Genomic DNA, 9119 nt, shown 5'->3' on the forward strand with positions numbered 1-9119 from the left:
GATTTGTTTAAGTTCCTTAGAGTTGCTGAATATTATACATTTGTTGATTGCATAGTTTGCAAAAATTTTCTCCCGTTGTGTAAGTTGTCTGTTCACTCTTGCTTTGCAGAAGGGCTTCAGTTTAATTAGATACTATTTGTCAATTTTTGCTTTTGTTGCAAGTGCTTTTGGCATCTTTGTCATTAAATCTTTTCCCATTCTTGTGTTCAAAATGGTATTGCCTTCATTGTCTTCCAGGGATTTATAGTTTTGCATTTTAAATTTAAGCCTTTATTCCATCTTGAGATAATTTTTCTACGTGGTGCAAGGAAGGGGTCCAGTTTTAGTCTTCTGCATATGGCTAACCAGTTCTCCCAGCGTGACTTATTGTATAGAGAGTCCTTTTCCCATTGCTTCTATTTGTCAGGATTGTAAAAGATCTGATAGCTGTGGGTGTGCAGACTTATTTCCGGGCTCTCTATTCTATTCCATTTGTCTGTGTTTCTGTTTTTATACCAGTGCCATTCTGCTTTGGTTACTGTAGCCCTCTAGTACAGTTTGATATGGAGTAATGTTATGCCTCCAGCTTTCTTCTCTTTACTTAAAATTACCTTGGCTATTTGGACACCTTTTTGGGTCCATATGAATTTTAAGATAGTTCTGTGCAGAATCTCAATGGTAGTTTAATAGAAATAACATTGAATCTATAAATTTCTTTGGGCAGTATGACCATTTTCACCATATTGATTCATCCTATCCATGAACATGGAATGTTTTTCCAATTTTTTTGTGTCATCTCTGATTTCTTTGAGCAGCAATTTTTAGTTTTCCTTATAGACATCTTTCACCTTTGGGTTAATTCTTTTCCTAGGTATTATATTATTTTTGTGGCAATTGTGAATGGGACAGCATTTCTGATTTGGCTTGCAGCTTGACTGTTGCTAGTGTTTAGGAATGCTAGTGATTTTTGCACACTGATTTGGTATACTGAGACTTTGCCAAAGTTATCAGTTTAAGGAGCTTTTGGGCTGAGAGTGTGGGGTTTTCTAGATATAGGATTATGCCATCTGCAAACAGGGATAGTTTGACTTCCTCTCTTCCTATTTTGATGCCCTTCATTTCTATCTCTTACCTGATTGCCCTGGACAGGACTTCCAGTACTATGCTTAATAGGAGTAGACAGGGTATCCTTGTCTTGTGTTGGGTTTCAAGGGGAAGGCTTCCAGTTTTTGTCCATTCAGTATAATGTTTTCTGTGGGTTTGTCATAGTTGGCTCTTATTATCAAGGTATTTTCTTCAATACCCAGTTTATTGATAATTTCTAACATAAAGTCATGTTGGATGTTATCTAAATGTTATTCTGCATCTATAGAGATAATCATGTTAGTTTTGCTTTAGTTCTGTTTATATGATGAATCAAATGTATTGATTTGCATGTGTTGAACCAAACTTGCATTCCAGGAGTGAAGCCTTCTTCGTCCTAGTGGATAAGCTTTTCGATGTGCTGCTGGACTTGGTTTGCCCATATATTGTTGAGGATTTTTGCAATAATGCTCATCGAAGATATTGGCCCAAAGCTTTCTTTTTCTGTTCTATCTGCCTCGTTTGGTATCAGGATGATGCTGGCCTCATAGAATGAATTAGGGAGAAGGCCCACTTCTTCAATTTCTTGGAATAATTTCAGGAGGAATTATACTACCTCATCTTTGTACATCTGGTAGAATTTAACTGTGAATCTGTCTGTTTCTAACCTTTTTTTTTTTTTTTTTTTTTTTTTCTTTTGCATGGCAGGCTATTTATAAGTGACTCAATTTCAAAGCTTGCTATTGATATGTTGAGGGATTCGATTTCTTTCTGTTTCAGTATTGGGAGCATGTATGTGTCCAGGAATTTATCCACTTCTTGTAGATTTTCTAGTTTATGTGCACTGAGGTGTTCATAATATTTTCTGATGGTTGTTTATATTTCTGTGGAGTCAGTGGTAATATCCCCTTTGTTGTTTCTGATTATATTCATGTGAATCTTCACTCATTTCTTTTTCTCTCAGTCTAGCTAGCAGTCTATATGTTACATTTTTTTTCAATAAATAGTTTCTGTATTCATTGATCTTTTGAATGCTTTTATGTATTCCAATCTCTGTCAGTTCAACTCTGATTTTGATTATCTCTTGTCTTATGCCAGCTTTGGGATTCATTGGCTCTTTGTTCTCTAGTTTATTTAGTTGTGATGTTAGGTGGTTAAACTGAGATCTTTATAACTCTTTAATGTGGGCACTTAGTGCTGTAAATTTATCTCTTATTACTGCCATAGTTGTGTCCCAGAGATACTGGTATGTCGTATCTTTGCCATCATTATTTTCAAAGAACTTCTTGATTTCTGCCTTAACTTCATTATTTACGCAAACATCATTCAGGAGCAGGTTATTCAATTTCCATGTAATTGTACTGTTTGTAGTGAATTTCTTAGTCTTGATTTTTAAGTTAATTGCACTGTAGTCCAAGAAATTGTTTGTTATGAATTTAGTAATGTTTGCATTTGCTGAGGAGTGTTTTCCTTCTGATTATGTGATCAATTTTAGAGTATGTACCCTATGGCAATGAGGAGAATGTATATTATGTTGTTTGGAAGTGGAGAGATAGGTATACATCAGGTTCATTTGTTCCTGTGCTGAGTTCTGGTCCTGAAGATCTTTGCTAATTTTCTCTCTCAATGATCTGTCTAGTATTTTAAATGGGGTGTTAAAGTATCCCACTATTCAAAAAAAAACAACAAAATTCAACAGCCCTTCATGCTAAAAACGCTCAATAAATTCGGTATTGATGGAACGTACCTCAAAATAATAAGAGCTATTTATGACAAACCCACAGCTAATATCATACTGAATGGGCAAAAACTGGAAAAGTTCCCTTTGAAAACTGGCACAAGACAGGGATGCCCTCTCTCACCACTCCTATTCAACATAGTGTTGGAAGTTCTGGCTAGGGCAATCAGGCAAGAGAAAGAAATCAAGGGTATTCAGTTAGGAAAAGAAGAAGTCAAATTGTCCCTGTTTGCAGATGACATGATTGTGTATTTAGAAAACCCCATCGTCTCAGCCCAAAATCTTCTTAAGTTGATAAGCAACTTCAGCAAAGTCTCAGGATACAAAATTAATGTGCAAAAATCACAAGCATTCTTATACACCAGTAACAGACAAGCAGAGAGCCAAATCAGGAATGACCTTCCATTCACAATTGCTTCAAAGAGAATAAAATACCTAGGAATCCAACTTACAAGGGATGTAAAAGACCTCTTCAAGGAGAACTACAAACCACTGCTCAGTGAAATCAAAGAGGACACAAACAAATGGAAGAACATACCATGCTCATGGATAGGAAGAATCAATATCGTGAAAATGGCCATACTGCCCAAGGTAATTTATAGATTCAATGCCATCCCCATCAAGCTACCAATGAGTTTCTTCACCGAATTGGAAAAAACTGCTTTAAAGTTCATATGGAACCAAAAAAGAGCCCGCATTGCCAAGACAATCCTAAGTCAAAAGGACAAAGCCGGAGGCGTCATTCTACCTGACTTCAAACTATACTACAAGGCTACAGTAACCAAAACAGCATGGTACTGGTACCAAAACAGAGATATAGACCAATGGAACACAACGGAGCCTTCAGAAATAATGCCACACATCTACAACCATCTGATCTTTGACAAACCTGACAAAAACAAGAAATGGGGAAAGGATTCCCTATTTAATAAATGGTGCTGGGAAAATTGGCTAGCCATAAGTAGAAAGCTGAAACTGGATCCTTTCCTTACTCCTTATACGAAGATTAATTCAAGATGGATTAGAGACTTAAATGTTAGACCTAATACCATAAAAACCCTAGAAGAAAATCTAGGTAGTACCATTCAGGACATAGGCATGGGCAAGGACTTCATGTCTAAAACACCAAAAGCAACGGCAGCAAAAGCCAAAATTGACAAATGGGATATGATTAAACTAAAGAGCTTCTGCACAGCAAAATAAACTACCATCAGAGTGAACAGGCAACCTACAGAATGGGAGAAAATTTTTGCAATCTCCTCATCTGACAAAGGGCTAATTTCCAGAATCTACAAAGAACTCAAACAAATATACAAGAAAAAAACAAACAACCCCATCAAAAAGTGGGCAAAGGATATGAACAGACATTTCTCAAAAGAAGACATTCATACAGCCAACAGACACATGAAACAATGCTCATCATCACTCGTCATCAGAGAAATGCAAATCAAAACCACAATGAGATACCATCTCACACCAGTTAGAATGGCAATCATTAAAAAATCAGGAAACAACAGGTGTTGGAGAGGATGTGGAGAAATAGGAACACTTTTACACTGTTGGTGGGATTGTAAACTAGTTCAACCATTATGGAAAACAGTATGGCGACTCCTCAAGGATCTAGAACTAGATGTACCATATGACGCAGCCATCCCACTACTGGGTATATACCCAAAGGATTATAAATTATGCTACTACAAAGACACATGCACACGTATGTTTATTGCGGCACTATTCACAATAGCAAAGACTTGGAATCAACCCAAATGTCCATCAGTGACAGACTGGATTAAGAAAATGTGGCACATATACACCATGGAATACTATGCAGCCATAAAAAAGGATGAGTTTGCGTCCTTTGTAGGGACATGGATGCAGCTGGAAACCATCATTCTTAGCAAACTATCACAAGAAGAGAAAACCGAACACCGCATGTTCTCACTCATAGGTGGGAACTGAACAATGAGCTCACTTGGACTCGGGAAGGGGAACATCACACACTGGGGCCTATCATGGGGAGGGGGGAGGGGGGAGGGATTGCATTGGGGAGTTATACCTGATATAAATGATGAATTGATGGGTGCTGACGAGTTGATGGTTGCAGCACACCAACATGGCACATGTATACATATGTAACAAACCTGCACGTTATGCACATGTACCCTAGAACTTAAAGTATAATTAAAATAAATAAATAAATAAATAAATAAATAAATAAATAAATAGGGGAAAAAAAAAAAGTATCCCACTATTGTTGTGTGGGAATTTAAGTCTCTTTGAAGGTCTCCAAAAACTTTCTCTATGAATCTGGGTGCTCCTGTGTTGGGGGAATATATATTTAAAATAGTTAGGTCTTCTTGTTGAATTAAACGCTTTATCATTATGTGATGTCCTGCTTGGTCTTTGTCTTTTTGTTGTTGTTGTTACTGTTGTTGTTGTTTTAATCTTTGTTGGTTTAAAGTCTGTTTATTCTGAAACTAGGATTGCCACCTTTGCTTTTTTTCTGATTTCCATTTGCTTGGTAGATATTTCTCCATCCCTTTATTTTGAGGCTATGTGTTTCACTGCATGTGAGATGGGTTTCTGGAAGAAACCAGTGGATCTTTGTTCTTTATCCTACCAATCGATCTTGGTTCTTTATCCTGTTTACCACTCTGTGTCTTTTTTTAATTGGAGCATTCAGTACATCACCACTCCAGCAAAGATATGGTGGAAATAACAGAAATAGAATTCAGAATATGGATAGGAACAAAGATTACTAAGCTATCAGAGTAAATTGAAATTCAATCCAAGGAAGCTAAAAATCATAATGAAACAATGCAGGAGCTGACACACAAAATAGCTGGTATAAAAACGTATATAATCGACCTGACAGAGCTGAAAAATACACTACAATAATTTCTTTTTTTTCTTTTTCTTCCTTTTTTTTTGAGACAGAGTTTTGCTCTTGTCTCCCAGGCTAGAGTGCAATGGAACAATCTTGGCTCACTGCAGCCTCTGCCTCCCATATTCAAGCATTTCTTCTGTCTCAGCCTCTTGAGTAGCTGGGATTACAGGTGCCTGCCACCATGCCTGCCTAATGTTTGCATTTTTAGTGGAGACGGGGTTTCTCCATGTTGGCCTGGCTGTTCTCAAACTCCTGACCTCAATTGATCCACTGTCTTCAGTCTCCCAAAGTGCTGGGATTACAGGCATGAACCACCATGCTCAGCCACAATAATTTCATAATACACAATCATAATAGCAGAATGAACAAAACAGAAGAAAGAATCTCAGAACTTTAAGACTGGCTTTCTGAAATAAGACAGTGTACTAGTCCATTTTTATCCTGCTGATAAAGACATACCTGAGACTGGGCAATTTACAAAAGAAAAAAGTTTAATGGACTTACAGTTCCACATGGCTAGGGAGACCTCACAAGCATGGCAGAGGCAAAAGGCACTTCTTACATGGTGGTGGCAAGAGAGAATGAGAGACAAGTGAAAGGGTTTTCCCCTTATAAAACCATCAGAACTCGTGAGACTTATTCACTACCACAAGAACAGTATGAGAGAATCTGTCCCCATTATTTAATTCTCTTCCACTGAGTCCATCACACAACATATGGGAATTATGGGAGTATAATTCAAGATGAGATTTGGGTGGGGACATAGAGCCAAACCATATCAGACAGAACAGAATAGAGAAAAGTGAAATTAAAGGAATGAAGAAAACCTCCTAGAAATATGGGATTGTGTTAAGAGAGCAAATCTATGACCCTTTGGTGTCCCTGGAAGAGATGAGGAGAATGAAAGCAACTTGGAAAGCACATTTTGGGAGATCATCTATGAGCATTTCCCCAACCCAGATAGAGAGGCCAACATTCAAATTCAAGAAATTCAGGGAGCCCCAGTAAGATACTTCAGAAAAATATCATCCTGAAGACATATAATCATCAGATACTCCAAGATCAAAATGAAAGAAAAAATGTTAAAAGCAACTAGAAAGGGAAAGGTCAGGTTACCTACAAATGGAAGCCCATCAGACTAACATCAGACCTCTCAGCAGAAACACTCTTAGCCAGAAGAGATTGGGAGCCAATATTCAAAATTGTTAAAGAAACAAAATTCCAAACCAGAATTTTATATCTTGCCAAAATAAGCTTCATAAGCAAAGGAGAAATAATATCCTTTTCAGACTAGCAAGTGCTGAGGAAATTCACTACCAGCAGACTTGCCTTACAAGAACTTCTGAAGGAAGCATTACCAATGGGAAGGAAAGACAATTACCAGCCACTACAAAAGCACACTTAAGTACACAGAGCAGTGACACTATAAAATGACTACATAAACAAATCTGTAAAATTATCAACTAAAATCATAATGACAGGGTCAAATCCACATATATCAACACTAACCTTGAATGTAAATGCTCCCAATTAAAACATATTGAATATATAAATTACTTTAACAAAATGCATATTTTATAATCTTGTTCTTGAAAATTATATGTCTGTATTTGTTTTCATCTCAATTTATACTACCTTATAGATATACTTTTTTCGCTAAAGTTCTTAGAGATATTTTTACATGTATACAATAAATTTCTTGTTATTGCTTTTATTTAATATTAATTAGTAAGGTGTTTTTGAAGCAAAATTATTTAAGACTTGTAAACATTTGAAACTTACTACTTATGTTAGCAAAAACTTCTTTTCGTTTATGAGCAAAATGTTGCTTCCTAAAAAATACTGTATTTCTATCATCTTTTTATTAATTAAAAATTGTTTTATATTTATTTCCAAATATTTTAAGGGCTTCGTGTTTTAAATCTATTCTTTTAAAATAATTTAATGTATTTTGTAAGAAGAGGTGTGTGTGTGTGTGTGTGTGTGTGTATGTGTGTAAAACTGTCACTGCCCAAAATAAAAATGAACTATTATATCTTTTTATTTGAAACAGAATTATACTGTTTAATAATACTCTGAATATGTCTTTATATGTGCCTATACATGCACACATATATACTCACATCAAACAAGAATGAGAAAATTAAATAATAATGATTTTGTTTACAAATAGTTATTGCCATGTAAGTCTTGATCTCATGTTGGGATGTCAAAATAAAACATGGCATATTGGTTGACAACAAGCCCATTTAATTCTAACTCTGTTGAATAGCAATAATAGAGTAGGAATATTCAAATGAATCTGAGCCGTAATGTGTAACAAATTTAAGCAGAACTTTCAGCACATCAGCACTTACTTAATTACCATATTACTGTTGTTATAATTAACGTGGTTGTTTTCTACTGAACATTGATCTTCCACTTTTAATGCTATTTTTTTCCTCTGTTAACCTGAGAAAAAGTTATAAAAGTCAAAAATCTATTTTGCCTGAAAAGGACAAAATGAAACTTTATGACCCTAATGTATCAATGCTGCTAAAATACATAAATTCTTCTCTGCTCATAAGCTTGAACACTTAGGCTAAAAGAAAAGTTAAAACACTGAGTTGTATCTCTCATTCATGAGATGCCAAGGAATCATGGGAATCTTGCCAAATTCCAGATGGCATACTGCAAATAATGAGCACAGTCATATTAACTATCATTGATGATTTTCAAGTGAGAAGGCATACCCTGTATTGGAATATAAATACTTTTAAAAAAACATAAAATGTTCAATATTATTGTGGAAAGATAATAAAAAATAAAAACAAACATTGATCTCCTCCTTGGTATTGAAGTTACAATGCTGAAATAGACAACTAGATAAGTAGTGCTATCCTATTCAAGGGATGCCATTAAGTTAAAACATATTTAAAAGCTATGGAATAAATTAACTTTTCATTATGTTGATTAAATGTGGGTACATTTTCCATAGATCACACATATGCAAATAAAAATTTGGGGAAAAATTTTAAAATTTGAATATTGCTGAGAAGTGTTTTATGGTTTATTTTCTTTATGCCTGTTTTGCTGAAATCTTTATTCTATAATTTTCTTACAAGTTACTATTTAGATTATCTAATGCATAATATCAACATGTCAAAATAATTATTAGGTTGATGCAAAAGTAATTGCATTTTGGCCATTTCTTTTGATGGCAAAAACCTCAATTACATTGCAAGATATTTACCATGTCTTTTTCAAAATATATATATATTGTGTGTGTGTGTATCTCTGTGTGTGCTTATTTTAATACTTTAGATTTTGCTATCCATCTTATATGTAAAACTAATGAGGTGCTTCTTTCCTCCCAAACCTAATGCAATACTTATATACAGATCTCATTCAACAATTATTATCTCATGATTTTAAATAGATCCACGTGCCAGC

Source organism: Piliocolobus tephrosceles, chromosome X (assembly GCF_002776525.5).
Source record: "Piliocolobus tephrosceles isolate RC106 chromosome X, ASM277652v3, whole genome shotgun sequence".
Classification (NCBI taxonomy): domain Eukaryota; kingdom Metazoa; phylum Chordata; class Mammalia; order Primates; family Cercopithecidae; genus Piliocolobus; species Piliocolobus tephrosceles.